The 16,944-nt window shown below is 48.1% G+C and overlaps 1 long non-coding RNA gene across 1 annotated transcript in view; it reads left to right on the top strand.

Annotated features, from left to right (window-relative positions):
- The window catches only part of LOC138513310 (uncharacterized), an 80,856-nt gene that overhangs the window by 26,227 nt on the left and 37,685 nt on the right, over window positions 1-16,944 (top strand). Inside the window, exon 2 of the long non-coding RNA XR_011281741.1 lies at window positions 15,245-15,381. This is a non-coding gene — a long non-coding RNA (uncharacterized lncRNA). The remainder of the gene's footprint in view (window positions 1-15,244; window positions 15,382-16,944) is intronic.

Raw genomic sequence — 16,944 nt, 5'->3', positions numbered from 1 at the left:
GGATGGCCAAAACGAAGGCTCATCGGAGGGTGAAGGTCTGGTTTCCCGATTTGGAAAGAAAATTGAGGCATTTGTAGCCAGATGCATCTGGTGCTATGCAGCAGCCCCAGCACAACGTGAGCTATCCATTGAGTCCATGCCCCGAAACACACAGCTGTGGGAGACGGTAAACATAGATTTTGGGTCGACAGGAAGTGGCACACACTTTCTGCTAGTGATTGGCCAGTGGACTCGATACCCCGAAGTGGAGTTCCTGGATTTGGTGACGTGGCAGCTGCCCTGGAGAAGGTGTTTGCTATGGACTGCCACAGGTGGTGTGCTCTGACAACGGGCTGCTGTTTCAAGGTGAGAGGTTCAGCCAGCTCCTGAATACGGGATCCATCATTGCAAGATTACCCCCATGTGGCCCAGGGCAAATGGGGAAGCGGAGCAGTTCATGAGAACTCCCAATAAGGTGTTGAGCATAGCTATGGTTTCTGATTTTCGGTTTCATTCGAAAAAGCCTGTTAAACTCCCCCCGAGATTGTTGTCTTTCTTCTCAGGGGAATCCGGAAATCTCTGATTTCAGGTTCAGCATTGAGCCCTGTGTGCCACTCCCAGCTTTTTCATTGTTCCTGGGAGGGAACCATTAGCAGGCCTGCAGGGAGCATGCTCCTGTTGCCGGTGTGTGCATCTCTGTGGAGGGGGGGGGCTAATGTAGCCCCTCCAACCATGAACTGTGAGGCCTGCATAAATAATTAGGCTACACGCTTGCCCGAAAAATCCTGCCCTCATATAAGCAGGTTCACTTGGTTGGAACCATTCTTTGCTCCCTAAACCTGCTGGATGGTATTTCCTAGTATTTCCGTCAGGGCAGCAGAGTTCTCTGCATGCACAACTTATCTATATAAATTTTCTTTACTTGCAATACATCTCATGGAATCATTCCCTAGCAGGGTGTGTCCATTATTTGTTCCAGTGGATATTGCGTGTTGGGGAGTGGGTGCCTTCATTTGGTGACCCCAACATGATATTCCTTGATGCCCCGTACCTGCGGCAAGATCCAGGCCCTCCCCGGAAAGGCCGCCCCCCACCTACGGCTGATCAGTCCCCAAACAAAAATGCATAGGCAGCGGAGAAGGTTTTGTGGGTCCCGGCTTTGCAAATACCCAACTGCTCGCCGGAGCCGGGTGGGGCCACGACGGGGAGGCCCCCACTTGTGGATAGCCTGTGAAAGGAGGCTCTTGGAAGACCACGGGAACGTATTGATTACAAGGGAAAATAAAGGAAGGGAAGTGGGAAGGTGTGGAGCAGATTAATTAAAGGCAACACGCAACGGTGGTCAGTCAAAAGGCCGAAAAAATAATATCGAATTACAAAAATCTCGAAAAAAATATCGATTTATTTATTTATTTATTTATTTATGTGTTTTTGGGGTCAGGTAAGTAAAACAAAAGGGGTAAAATAAAAAAATAAATAAAAAGGGGGGTTGAGGGGGAACCCCCCATTTCGAATAAAAAACGTCATCAAAAAAATTCGACATTTTTTTTTTCGCCCTTTTTTTTCGAGATTTTTTTTTCGAGATTTCTAAATTCGGTATTATGACCATAAACCGCAAAGGTTGGGGGTGAATGAATAGAGTGATTGTGGAAAACAAAACGCTTTTTCCTTTTCATGGCCATTAGGTTTTTAAATATACAAAGAAGAGAAAGGTGATAAAATAAGAGGCGATACAGGAACCTAGCTCCGAAAGGGGGTGGAAGGCGGCGCCGCAAAGCACTGTCTCGACCAATGCTGGAAATAAGTGAGGAAAAGGAAAAAAGTAGGAGCCTCATATATTTAGTAGGCTCTGTAAATAGAAGTGGTTATTATTTGGAGTGTTCTATAATTATATGGAGGTAGGCCCAGGAGGGGGCAGAGGTGATGTGAGTGCTGAGTGTGGATGAAGGGCGAGTAAGATTTAATGAGAAGGGATCAAGGGCATATAAGAATATTTTAAGGTTTTTTGTTCTTTGTTTGATGTTGTAAGTATATTTGTTGGTTTGTTGTGTTAACATGTTCAATAGTTAATGTTCCTATGTGCCCCTCATGACAATGCATAAGTAGTGTGTTGAAGTAAAACATTGAAAATTGTGATTAATAGACCAAAGGTTAAAACTTGAAAGTAAAGGGGAGACAGGGCAGGAGAGAAAGGCCTGTTTACGAATATGGGAATGGATACGCCACTTTCACAGATCTGTAAGCATTTCCCCTTGTACAGTGACCGAATAAAGAAATACCATGGGCAATGGGTAACAAATATAAGGTGAAGGGTCACCTTACGTCTGGCCATAGAGGGGTCTTTTGACAAGGGGATATATGACCATGAGGCAACTTATTTAATGGCTAAATATAAGGGGAAACGGCTCCAAAACAGACGAGAAGTGCTAGATTTGTGGAGGATGTTCGAAGAAACGCCCCCCTACAAAGAAGAAAGAAAAGGGGGCAGAGCTCCTGGTAATGCCAAATGAGAGAGGGGGAAGAATGGAGAAAGAGAGTGAGGAACCAAAGAAAATATACCCATTGCTCACGAGACCCGCAGAGGGGTACTGTCATGATGCCTACCTCCAAGGAGCCAGGTCCGACCCAGCGACCCCAGAGGCAGGCATCATTTCCCCCAGGGGAGTGCCAGCAGGCCCAAGCTGGGGCCCTTTGGACACAGTCCTGGCGCCTTAGGCGCCAGGCTCATGTTGGACCTCTGTCCTGGCGCCTTAGGCGCCAGGCTCATAAAGCTAGACATGTGTGCAAGTGTTTTCATGTGCACTTACCTGATGCAGACCATGCTGCCACATCCAGGCCCTCTTGAGGCCTGAATGGAACTACTTTACCTGTGGGACTACTTTCCACCCGGGTGTGGTCGGGGAAGGATACATACCTGATCGTAGGAAGGATACACACTTGGGACTTCTTCCAAAGCTATTTAAACCACACCCGATCAGCAACTCACGCTTCGCGTAGTTCTGCTCCTCGCAGCTGGACGCTCACCGTGTCAGCTCCTGCTTCTGGACTTCAGCCACGCCTGTCAGCATCCTGGGTCACCTGCAAAGGGAGACAAGAGACCTTACCAGCTAAATCTGCACCACGGAGACATCACCGATGATCCTGAAAGGGAAGACATTATTTTTAAAAGCATTTCGTTACGATCGCTGCAGGGCTGCATTTCACTCGCCTTTCCTGGGCTCCTCCATCTTCAGCAGCGATCATCCGGATACACAGCCACTTCCCAGAGCCTAGAGAAAAAGACAAGAATAAGAAGTGAGAGAAGGAAGGGAATAAGACTTACCTCATTTCATTTCGGGTCTTGCCGCTTCCAGGCATTTTCCGGACCCCGGCCCCTATGGGGAAAAAAGACAAAGACATTGAATGAGCGTATGCAAAGTCAGTTCCCGAGCACTCATCCAGAACTAACCTGCCATTTACTGGAACTGCACGTTTCACTTCGGGTCGGTGCATTATCTCCGGCATTCCGAACCCCGGCCCCCAAGGGGAAAAAAGACATAAACATTAGCGCTTGCTGCAAAAAGACAATGAACATTATTATTAAGCTTGGACTTTTGAACTTGCAACAGAACTTTTACAGAGCTTTACCTGAATAGTCAAGCTTACCTGAACTCCCATCAATCCTCAATCCAGTGAAGTAACTGGGTTTCAACGCGCCCGTGCATCAGAAGCAGGATGGAGAGCTCATCCTTCCTGACCCTAAGGTGAGACTTCACGGGGAATCGTGGCAGGGTATCGTGGAGGGTTGGAAGAGAGTGGGAGGCTTGATCATAACTCAGTCAGTAGGTAATACTCCCTTTTCACGCACAGGGGAATATTCCTGCGAGCCGGAGAAGCCAGAGTAGAGGGCCCTTCCTGTCCATCTTCAGAGTCCTGCCCTTCACCATTGAAGAAGCATCAGCACTCGAAGCCAGACCTCCGCCTCCGTGGGAATCAGGTGAGCGTTATAGAACGCGAAGCCTACCCACAATTTCCCACCCGGGCGCTATGGAGACTTCCGAGACTGACTAGCTGGCCCAGCTTTTGGGGGAATTACGGGCAGAGGTGCACTCAGCCCGCCAGGAGACTAACGCTCTCAAAAGAGAACTGATCTTATCCAAGGAAAGAACAGATGACCTAGCCAAAAGGTTATTACAGGCCCAGGCAGGGCACACTCCTTTGCCTAATTCCGGAGACATTTCCACATCAATGGGTTTGAGTAACCCGGTACAAATTAATCTACCTGGACACATGCCTTTGGCCCCGCCTGAACGTTTTGCGAGGGATCCCAAGAAATATGCCGTCTTTATGAACCAATGTCGTTTACACTTTCTATGCAGACCCGGAGCCTTCCCTAACGACCAGACCAAGGTAGCCTTTATACTATCTTACCTCGGTGGCAGTGCTGCCGATTGGTCTATTCCATTGGTAAATCAGGATGATCCCATCCTCCAGAATTTTCAGGGCTTCCAGGCCAGCATGGAAAGATTGTTCGCTCGATACTCTCAAGGACAGGCCCTTGATAACGAACTGCTATCTTTACGACAAGGTAATCAGGATCTTCTGTCCTACATAGCCACCTTTAACAGACTGGTTGTGGAAACTGGATGGCCAGAAAGCAAAATGATCTCATTGTTTCATCGAGGCCTGCGCGGAGAGCTTAAGGATGTTCTAGCTCAGATAGTAAACCCACCCTAGGTCTGCGCAGACTACATTGACTTGGTGGTTCAACTTGATCACAGACTTCAAAATAGAAAAGCAGATCGGTTCAAGTATGAAAACCGAGCACCGATCAAAACCCACGCTAACTCCAACAGTATCGACGTATCTGAACCTATGCAAATCGGTGGTGTTAAAGGACCATTAACGCAGACAGAACGAGAGAGAAGGCGGCAAATGCAACTTTGTCTGTATTGCGGGACTTCCGGTCACTTTCTTCGAAATTGTCCAGTTAAACCACTTAAGAAGGTGGTTGGAGCTACTGATAACGAATTAGTGACACCTGATTCGGGAAACGACCTAGCCCGGCAAGCGTAGGGGTCCGCTTGCCGAGCTTGAAAACTAACTCTTTGACCTCGCATTTTGTCATGCCAATGGTGCTCGTGGACCCAAAACAGCCTCAGCAGTTGCATACATCGACAGTGGAGCTATTGCAAATTACATAGACCGTGAATTGGCTTCCAGGATTAAGCTTCCTCTCCGCCCGAAAGTAACCCAAGATGTCATTACTACAGTAGATGGAACCAAAATAGCCTCAGGGCCTGTAACGCATTCCACTGTTGAAGTGACACTGGTGGGTCAGGATGGACATCGGGAAGCAATCGTGTTTGATGTTATCAAGGCCCCACAATTTCAAGTAATTCTTGGAATTCCTTGGTTAGGAACACATAATCCCAGAATTGACTGGCGAGCAAAGAAGATAAGTTTTCCTGATTGTGAACCAACTTGTTATCCAAGAAATCCAGCTATGGGTCTAGCCTCAGCAACTTCCACCCCTGTACAGCTACCGTCAGAATACCAAGAATTCCAAGACATTTTTCAGAAAGAACAGGCTAACACGTTACCTCCCCATCGGTCTTATGATTGCCAAATCGATCTAGTACCCAATGCTCAACTACCTTGTAGTAGGATTTATGCTCTTACGGAACCTGAGAACCTGCATTTGCGTCAGTATTTAGATCAGTACCTAGCCAATGGTTTTATTCGCACGTCCAAGTCTCCTGTCTCTTCAGCTCTGTTCTTCGTGCCGAAAAAAGAAGGCGACCTTAGAACATGTATTGACTATCGCGCCCTAAATCAAATAACGATTAAGAATTGTTATCCTCTGCCCTTGATCCCTGAGCTTATCGACCAGGTGAAAGACGCTTGTGTGTACACCAAGTTAGATCTCCGAGGAGCTTATCACCTGGTGCGCATAAAAGAAGGCGACGAATGGAAGACTGCATTCCGCACCAAGTTTGGGCTCTTTGAATATCAGGTGATGCCCTTCGGTTTGTGCAATGCACCTGCCTCCTTTCAGTACTTTATGAATGATGTTCTTCGGGAACTTATCGATGTCTGTGCCATTGTTTACATTGACGACATCTTGGTGTACTCTTCTTCAGAATCTGATCACAGAAAACATGTTAGGGCAGTTCTTGAGAAACTGCGCCAGCACAGATTATTTGCAAAACTCGAAAAATGCGTTTTTCATACCACAGAAGTTGAGTTTCTCGGATTCATCCTGACACCTCAAGGAGTCCGAATGGACTCGCGAAAGGTGGACGCCATCCTCAAATGGCCATCTCCAAGCTCTGTGAAGGGAGTTCAGAGCATGCTCGGCTTTGCCAATTTCTATCGAAGATTCATCCCGGAATTTTCGCCAACAGTCCAACCCATCACCGCTCTCCTAAAGAAAAACAAACGCTTCGAATGGACTCTTGAGGCCGGACAAGCATTCCAGGACCTGAAAACCAAATTCACCTCTGCACCTGTATTGAAGCACCCGCACCCACATCTCCCGTACATAGTGGAAACCGATGCATCCAGTTCGGCCATGGGAGCTGTCCTGTCGCAAAGAGACCCAGAAACTAACCAACTACACCCAGTGGCCTTTTGGTCGAGAACATTTTCTCCTGAAATCAACTACGCAATTACCGATAAAGAGTTACTGGCCATCAAATCTGCTTTCAAGGCTTGGCGTCACTACCTTCTCGGGGCAAGACACACCATCACCGTAATTACGGACCACAGAAACTTACAGTATTTAAAAACGGCCAAAGCTCAATCTTCACGACAACTCCGATGGGCTCTATTCTTTGCGGAATTTGATTTTGTAATTACCTATCGCCCTGGCTGCAAGAATGGAAAAGCGGACGCCTTATCCCGGATTGGCATAGAAGAACCTAATTCGAGCTTAGAACCTGTGCCCATCATACCTGAGCAAAGAATCTTATGCTTGACTTCATTGCAAACTATTGAGGATATCCAAACGCAAGTAAAACAACTTCTTGACTCTTCAACCTTACTGGAATGGAGTCAAAAGGTCATTACACCGTTAAGGATGACTTACCCTACTTCCAGGAGCGGTTGTTTCTGCCAAGTAAAGAATTGGAAGAACTTGTTATTGCCCATCATCATGAATCTTTAATGGAAGGACACCCTGGTATCGCTAAAACAGAGGAAAAAATCAAACGCCACTTCTGGTGGCCTTCTTGGAGAAAAGACAAAGTCTTTTGTACTGTCTTGTGGAATTTGTGCCCAAAACAAGGCTCAAAAGAAAAGGCCAGCCAGCCTACTTCAGCCCTTGGATATTCCACCGGCGCCATGGCACACCGTGTCAATGGACTTTATAACAGACCTGCCTCATTGTGCTGGTTACAACACAATCCTTGTAATTGTGGACCTATTCTCCAAAATGGCCCACTTTATCCCTTTAAAGGGGTTGCCTTCAGCTTCCACCTTGGCCAAAGAATTCCTGGAGAATATAGTTTGCATACATGGTTTCCCTTCCATATTAGTCTCGGATCGTGGAAGTCAATTTATCTCACATTTTTGGAAGAAGTGTTGCCAACTAGCACAAATAGATGTGCGGTTATCCACCAGCCACCACCCCCAGACCGACGGACAAACCGAGAGAACCAATCAGACTCTCGAGCAATATCTTCGGTGCATGTTACACCAATCTGAGTTAAATTGGGAAGACATCCTTTGGATTGCAGAATATGCATACAATAATTCAGTGCATTCTGGAACCGGACAAACCCGTTTTTATACTTTGTATGGTCACCATCCTCAGACCTCTGACCTAGATCCACCTCTGACCCTGGAAATGCCCGCAGTAAATCATCTGCATTCCACAATAACCCAAGCCTTCAAAGAAGCTGCAACTCATTTACAGCAAGCCAAGAAAAAGTATAAAGAAAACGCTGATTTGCACCGAAGTAGAACTCCTCCTTACCAAGTAGGAGACCAGGTATGGCTAGCAACAAAACATTTACCCCTCAAGGGCCCGCGAACCCTCAATCCCAGATTCATAGGACCTTATCCCATCAAAGCTACAATCAACCCAGAGGCCTTTAAACTGGATCTACCGTCCAACATGCGTATTCATCCAGTTTTTCATGCATCACTTTTGAAGCCAGTACAACCAGGAACCCGATTGTCCAAGCCTCCAGATCCAGTTCAAATTGAAGGGGAATTAGAATTCGAAGTTAAAGACATTTTAGACTCCAAGGTGGTAAAGTCAAAACTCTTCTATCTTGTTGACTGGAAGGGATATGGACCTCAAGAGAGATCGTGGGAGCCTAGTAACCATGTCCACGCACCTCGATTAGTACAAAGGTTTTACCGGAGATTTCCGAACAAGCCCAAACCCCCGGAGGGAAGATCCTTGGGAGGGGCCTTGAGGGGGGTACTGTCATGATGCCTACCTCCAAGGAGCCAGGTCCGACCCAGCGACCCCAGAGGCAGGCATCATTTCCCCCAGGGGAGTGCCAACGGGCCCAAGCTGGGGCCCTTTGGACGCAGTCCTGGCGCCTTAGGCGCCAGGCTCATGTTGGACCTCTGCCTGGCGCCTTAGGCGCCAGGCCCATAAAGCTAGACATGTGTGCAAGTGTTTTCATGTGCACTTACCTGATGCAGACCATGCTGCCACATCCAGGCCCTCTTGAGGCCTGAATGGAACTACTTTACCTGTGGGACTACTTTCCACCCGGGTGTGGTCGGGGAAGGATACATACCTGATCGGAGGAAGGATACACACTTGGGACTTCTTCCAAAGCTATTTAAACCACACCCGATCAGCAACTCACGCTTCGCGTAGTTCTGCTCCTCGCAGCTGGACGCTCACTGTGTCAGCTCCTGCTTCTGGACTTCAGCCACGCCTGTCAGCATCCTGGGTCACCTGCAAAGGGAGACAAGAGACCTTACCAGCTAAATCTGCACCACAGAGACATCACCGACGATCCTGAAAGGGAAGACATTATTTTTAAAAGCATTTCGTTACGATCGCTGCAGCGCTGCATTTCACTCGCCTTTCCTGGGTTCCTCCATCTTCAGCAGCGATCATCCGGATACCCAGCCACTTCCCAGAGCCTAGAGAAAAAGACAAGAATAAGAGGTGAGAGAAGGAAGGGAATAAGACTTACCTCATTTCATTTCGGGTATTGCCGCTTCCAGGAATTTTCCAGACCCCGGCCCCTATGGGGAAAAAAGGCAAAGACATTGAATGAGCGTATGCAAAGTCAGTTCCCGAGGGCTTATCCAGAACTAACCTGCCATTTACTGGAACTGGAACTGCACGTTTCACTTCGGGTCGGTGCCATATCTCCGGCATTCCGAACCCCGGCCCCTAAGGGGAAAAAAGACATAAACATTAGCGCTTGCTGCAAAAAGACAATGAACATTATTATTAAGCTTGGACTTTTGAACTTGCAACATAACTTTTACAGAGCTTTACCTGAATAGTCAAGCTTACCTGAACTCCCATCAATCCTCAATCCAGTGAAGTAACTGGGTTTCAACGCGCCCCTGCATCAGAAGCAGGATGGAGAGCTCATCCTTCCTGACCCTAAGGTGAGACTTCACGGGGAATCGTGGCAGGGTATCGTGGAGGGTTGGAAGAGAGCGGGAGGCTTGATCATAACTCAGTCAGTAGGTAATACTCCCTTTTCACGCACAGGGGAATATTCCTGCGAGCCGGAGAAGCCAGAGTAGAGGGCCCTTCCTGTCCATCTTCAGAGTCCTGCGCTTCACCATTGAAGAAGCATCAGCACTTGAAGCCAGACCTGCGCCTCCGTGGGAATCAGGTGAGCCTTACAGGTACACTGACACCATGTACGTGCCAGGGGGGAGTGTGCCAGCCACGCCAGTAACTGCACCACCCCCTCCATATGTTCCATCAAACACGACTCCTGCCACCAAAGGGCCCTCCACCTGAGATTAAGAAATCGTATTAACATCCACACAGGCAGAATTGGACCGATTACGAACACTGTGCGAACACCGCCACTATCCCTGGGAGGGCAACTGCCATTACAACCCCCAGTAAAGAGCTCGTCTCTATTGCCAGAAGATGAATGGAAATCGGGGGATTTCTGTTTCTGAATAGACAGCGCCCCAATTAAAACGTTCCGGGTAGAATGAGAAGGTGAGATAGAAAGTGTAGGATACGATACAGTAGCCTCAGAAAGAGAAGAGGAATGCTGGAGGGACCTTGATGAGTCCAATGAAGGGGCAGTAGGAGGGATACAGCAAATCCAGTGGGCAACTCAGCAAATAACAGAAGTGGAAGAAGGATGGGAGGGAAGGCACCGAAGCAGGATAGGGAGAATGACATTGGCAAAAAAGAAAGGAGTAAAAGTAAGTATCGGAAAGGTGAGATCATAACTACAGATGCCCCTCATCCTTAAAGGAGCAGGACAACCCCATTACGTGTCCTGGGCACTGATGGACAAGAATAATCTCCTCAAGGCACGTCCACCGCTATTGGGGGGTGCAGGGAAATGGATTTATGCATTTGAAAAGAATACAACAGGGGTCCCATTAGCCATCAGAGATATTAAAAGCCTCTTAATATCTGCAGTAGGTGACCAAGCAGATGCATTAGGCGTATAGGCAGGGTTCCCAATAGTGACCATGGGGAGCGACATGCACGGTGGGGCATCCTTTAATAATGTGACAGCACAAGTATGGCATGCACTGCAAAGGACCTTCCCTGACACCCCAAATTGACACTCTGTAATGCAGTGCCCTATGGGGGACAAGGAAGATGCTGCACAGTTTATTCTTCCGGTGCAGGAGATGTGGCACGCGGAGACGGGCACGACCTGGGACCAATTTGCCTCCCTATTCTATTTCATCATTAACAGAGTAAATCATTGCAGGAGGATCAAAGAAAGGGAAAAAGAAATAGCCCAGAAGAGATTAGCGGATGAAGCAAAGCTTGTGCAGAGTAAGTTAGTAAAGGACGCAGCAGTAACTGCAGTGCCACCCCCAGAACGGCAGGGAGAAGAAGGGGAGGGGTCAGTAGCCCTACAAGCTAGGGTGGCAGCCACATGGGCAGACAATGGACAGGAAAATTGGGGTGGAGAAGAACGGTACATAGGACCCCAATGGCAAGGAAGACCCGCGAGAGGGAGAGGTGGGCACAAAGGGCAACATGGAGGAGGAGGAGGGGGATATGGAGGACAAGAACCAAGGGAAGGCGGACCCGGACCATGTTGGTCGTGCAGGAGGTGGGGCCATTTTGCAAGGGAATGTTGCATACCGACCTGTGGCCAATTATCAAAATAATCAGAGGTACAGTACTGAACAACAGTATGGCCACCCACACCCAGGTAGCCCGTATGGCCTGCCCATAGAAAACTACTAACCAGATGGGCAGCCTGACAGTAGACCTATACCAGGGTACAACACACTCTGATACCCCCCGCACTGCCTACAGTCCCGCCCTACCCGTCAGAACCAAGTCTCGAATACACATGCAAACCCATTCGTCACCACTGTCAACGGGACACCAGCGCCTTACCAGGGAACATGTGTACTGAGCAAAAACGTTTTCCCTTGCCCTGGAGCGATCACCTACCCAGACTAGGACAGCCCACAGAGAGCACTTGCGGGTCCTATCCTATCGACTACCTTACGCCCAGACGAGGAACCACTGGTGGAGGCAGAGATAGGGAACAAACAGTTAATCTTTATGGTGACTCAGGGGCAGAGAAATCATGTCTATGCGAAGGTGATTTCCCGTTATCTGGCAAAAATCTCGAGACGCAAGGATTCTCTGGGGTTGTGGTCACGGTTCCTAACACAGAAGATTTAGATGTTAGAATAGGAGGGAAAACGGTACGAGCACCCCTATTTTACCATGAGAACTCACCTGTAAATTTGTTGGGACGAGATTTGCTCAGTAAGCTTAATATGACCATCCCATTTACTGATCGAGGGATAGTGTGCTCTACCCCTGATATGTACTCAATGCAAGCAATGTTACTAATACAGACAATAGCTAACGAGACAGCCATACAAGGAATACCAACCAACGCAGACATGTTCATTTATGGCATACAAGTATTAGCAAGAGTAGTGACCGGCACTGTCCTGTCTCTCAATCTGCAAGGGGTACAGGTTTTGGCAAAACGTATTGTGGCGATAGGCCTGGACACACATAGCGTCGAGTGGCGGATGGTACTGTGCATTGACCCAAACGTACCATTACATGAATTAACTGATGAAGAGCTGTTCACTGACAATAACACTAATTAATTATTAGACGGGGAAACAATAATGGAAATATGCATGCCATGCGATATAATGATACAAAACCGACGAGTGAAAAACTGACATGGCCATTGTCAGTGCACCGCCAACTTTTTGCGATATGGACTTGCAGCAGGTGCCATCTGTCACGCTCACCTGAATCTCCGCAGGAGCGATGGAGTCCGCCGATCTCTGCCCTGCTTTTCTACTCACCCGACTCACCCGGAGTAATGGGAAGTCTGCCTGCAAGGAGAGTAACGGGTTAGTGAGTGGTGTTATCTAGACCCTGGGAGCCCTCTTCCCCTAGTTTCCTGTGTGCTAGAATACTGTGATTCAGGGGCTCACCTCTTATTTTGGGATGGTGGGCACTCCGTCCTGCATCTGCAGGGGTGCTATGGTTCGGAGCCTGATGGCCGGTGCTCTGGCTTGGTGCAGGTTTTGCTTGCTGATGTGCTTGCACAGCGGTGATGAGCACTGCTGTTTGGTTGTGGCGAAGAGGCCACTGTATAGAGAATGGGTTGGTTTGGAGGAGTTCTGTGGTTCTCCTAATAAATGTTCCCGGAGCCAGTTACCTCACTGGATCCTCTGAGCTGCCAGGTTAGCAGATGAACACAATTGGATCACAGAATGAATTCGGATTTAGGTAAGTGCCGGATCCATTAAGGCGTTTGACTCGGTCAGATGGCCCTGGCTGCTTGCGACGCTGAGCGGCTATGGCGTAGGACTGGGATATCTTCAGTGGGCCAAGCTCATATATAGTGCGCCTTTGGCCAGGGTAAAGACAGGGACGGTTATATCGCAGAGGTGGCAACTAAGCAGGGGTACTAGGCAGGGATGCCCATGGTTCCCTATGCTGTATATTCCGGCACTAGAGCCCTTGGCTATATAACTGAGGCAGCAGTATGACGTGATAGGTATCCCCCTGGGAGGGGAGCCACAGTTAATCTCCCTGTACGCAGACGATATGTTGTTGTACCTACGCTACCCCGAGGAGAACCTCCAATACATACTGGAGGTGATGGACCGATTTGCGGGGCCCTCTGGCATAGCGGTGAACCCGAGAAAGTCCTGTGTATTCCCATTGGGCGGGTACAGGGGGGTCCCTGCAGATAGGCTACCGATCCTGCAGGTACCGTGGGCGGCTAACACCTTTAGATATCTGGGAATAAACAAATATCATACGGTAGACGAGGAACATGCACAAAACACGGAGATGGTGATTAAGAAAATAGAGAACAGCATGAAGTTTTGGGTTAAGCTCCCCCTGGCAACGATGGGACGAGGATCAATGCTTAAAATGGTGGTATTGCCGAGGTTGTTGCACTGCTTCACGAACATTGCATACTTGATACCTAGAGCGTTTTTTGCCGAATGAGACAGTGTATGCAGGGACTACTTATGGCACGGGACGAGGCACAGAGTGGCCCTATGGAAGTTACAAAATCCATATGAGAAGGGAGGCATTAAACTACTGAATTTTGAGGCATACTACACCGCCAGCCAACTTCAATTTGTAGCTAAATGGCCCTCTGATGAGCCAACCTCGGAATTTAAACTATTTCAAAGGGATAGCGCCCCATTCTTTCTAAAGGAAGTGATTTGGTTACCCAAGCGGGAAATGGGGAGACGCCTGGGGATGATGAAGCTCGGGTGGGAGATATGGCAGAAGGCCTGTCAGTTAATGGGAAACCCGGCCCCATGCTCCCCGCAGGTCCCATTGGTTGTCGTGGCGGGCAAGGACAGGCAATTTAGGCAGGCTATTAGGAGATACTGGGAAACGGCTGGGGTAGCAATAATGGGGGATGTATGGCAGGAGGGGACCATACGGGACTTTGAAGAACTGGTGGAAGATACGGGGCTACAGGAGGGCCAGTACATAGCGTATCACAGGATGGTACAGCGAATCAGAGAGACCTGGTCAGAGATTGTGCTGGCAGAGGAGCCGGATACCACCATAGATATGATATATGATATAGTGGAAAGAGGGCACGAAACATCTAGGATATATGAGATGATAATGACTAAGGTGGGGAAAGAGGTGACGCAACTCAGGCTGGACTGGGAGGAAGAGGTGGGGACCCAGATGAGTGATGGGATGTGGGAGCGAGCTCAAGGGTACCACAAAAAAGTGTCAAGAAACGCCAGATTGCAACAGATACAATTATATGTAACCCACAGGGCGTATATGACACCCCAGAGAATAGCCAAATTTTAGAAGGCAGGGCGCCAAGCATGCCCGAAGTGCAATGAAGAAAACGTCGGGATGACGCACATGTTATGGTCGTGCCCGATAATAGGGCAATTCTGGGGGGAAATCGCACAAAAGATGGATGGCAAAGGTATTAAAATGAGGGTAGACACAGCGTGGGCTTGCCTAATAGGAGGGTTCCCCAGGCCACGTAAACTTCAGCATGTGAGCAAGCTGAAAGACCTGGCGTATGTCTTGGCAAAAAGAATTGCTAAGGGGTGGAAGGCGTGCTATAAACCTAAACTCGACCTATGGTGGAAAGATCTGCAGCAATGGGCAGAGTCAGAGACGGGGGTGTGGTAAGAGGCGGGCAGAGGAGGGGAGGGGGAAGAGGCAGCTCTTTGGCGAATTGAAGGCAACTAATAACAGAACTTTTTGGGTCCACGTATGATGAGTCTAGTGGTCAGGATTCAATGTGTGCAGATGATGAGGAACTCCTAACGCAGGAAGCAGAGGCGGAATAAATAAGGAAGTAGGCTGGGGGGTAGGGGAGGGGAGGAACCGTGGACCTGCATGCAATAATGTATATTTGATTATTAACCTTTTTTGCACTGTTTGTTTAGTTTGTTGTGTGTGTTTAAAAGTTAATAAAAATATATTTAAAAAAAAGGTAAGTGCAGAATCCCTGCGGTCCCCCAGTTACTTCACTGGGTTAGGGCACATGAATTATTCAGGTTTGTAATATAACAGGCTAAGGTATTGCAACTTAAAGATGCGCTCCAAGTTCTAACCTGTTTTCTCTGCTTTTCTCTTTTGCAGGAGTTCGGAGCTGCAGAGACGGAAGTCTGAAGGCGGCTGATGAGAAGGCGAAGCGGGAGAGACTCGCCGGTCTGCGAGTCGAAGAGAGAGCTGCAGGAGTCTCTGAGAGTTGAGTTCCGAAAGCGGCCGCTGGAGAGGTAAGTGGGAAACAGCGGGGTTTAGCAGCGGAACTGCCGTCTTCTTTCGTTCTTCTTTCAGGCGCAAGAGTTCGCAGAGCAGAGGATTGGCTTGCCAGCCCGCGAGTGCTGCGAAAATGCTGCAGAAAAACTCTGGAGTCAGGAACAGGTAAGCGTGTGCCTGAAGCTACAGAAAGCACACAAAGCATGGTTTGTTCATTGGGCGTGGCTTTTATAGACAGCCACGCCCAGAGACTAGAGCGTACAACCTAGTTCTGAACTGGCACATAAGGATCCTTTTTGGTGGAAACAGGAAGTCTCATGTTATTCTATGGGCGTGGGGAATCCCTATGGGTGAACTGGATGTTAACCTATTTCTTGTTCGCCAGGCTCCCACCCTCATTGTTCCTGCCTGTTTTCCCCCTCTGCCATCATGAATTAAGGACAGAGATGACTTGGTAGTGCTAATCAGGCCTGTACCCATGACACCATCAAATTTAAGGAGCACAAACCCCCATGATGTAGGGTTATTGAAATTAGTGAACTCCATAAAATTAAAACTTAAACCTGGGGCAGTATTGCCCAGGGTTAGACAGTACCCCCTACCAAGAGAGGCAGAGCAAGGGATAAAAGACACTATATGTGCACTGCTATAACAGGGTCTTATTGTCCTCTTCAACTCCCCATGCAATACAGCGATTTATCCGATTAAGAAAGCGAAAGGGGGGTCGTGGCATATGGTCCAGGACCTGCGCCCACTTAATGACATTGTCCTAAAGGAGTTCCCCCTCGTTCTAATCCAGCATCCATTTTGTGCAGTTTCCCAAAACAGGCCACGCACTTCACTTTGGTGCACTTGAAAAATGCCCTTTTCTCAGTACCCCATGACACAGACTCCCAAAACCTAACAGCCTTCACCCTAGGGGGGAAATGATACGAACACTGCCGACTGCCCCAGGGGTATTGTGAAAGGCCAAGCATTTTCAACAGAATATTGCATGAAGACCTCAGCAATATTGATGTTCAAAACACCATCATTCAATACGTTGATGACCTCCTAATATGTAGTAAGGGAGAAGAAACATGAAGGAAAGATTCTGTTACCCTGCTCAAATTGCTGGCCCACAAAGGGTACAAGGTAGATATGAACACATTTCATTATTGTCTGACAGAAGTTTTGTACCTAGGTCAATTGATCTCGAAAGATGGTTGTTAGGGAGAATTCTCAAAAATGTGCTAATTCCCTTCACCTTAGAGACTCCCAGCATTTCTGCTGGATTTTGAGGTCTTGATTTATTTACCTGGAGAGAGTGTGAGCCTTTTTCCCACTCGCTCATGTACTTTGATATATGTTTTATATCTGTGTTTTCTTTGGTTATGGAGTCTAACCAACTCCATAGGCATCATCTTTTCATTTGTGTCACACAGCACCCCCAGGGCAGTGGCACAGGGAACCCGTTTCAGGCTTTCCCAAGGTTTAAATACCTTCTCTGGGATAAACTACTGTTTTCCAGAGTAAGTAAAGTGAAATTGACTTTACTGGTCGTTTAACTTCCTAGACACAGCACACCGTATCTTACAATA

Source organism: Ambystoma mexicanum, chromosome 12 (genome assembly GCF_040938575.1).
Source record: "Ambystoma mexicanum isolate Mex_15411 chromosome 12, UKY_AmexF1_1, whole genome shotgun sequence".
NCBI classification, from domain to species: Eukaryota; Metazoa; Chordata; class Amphibia; order Caudata; family Ambystomatidae; genus Ambystoma; species Ambystoma mexicanum.
The sequence above is the reverse complement of the archived record's forward strand: the minus strand, read 5'-3'. Positions and strand labels throughout refer to the sequence as shown.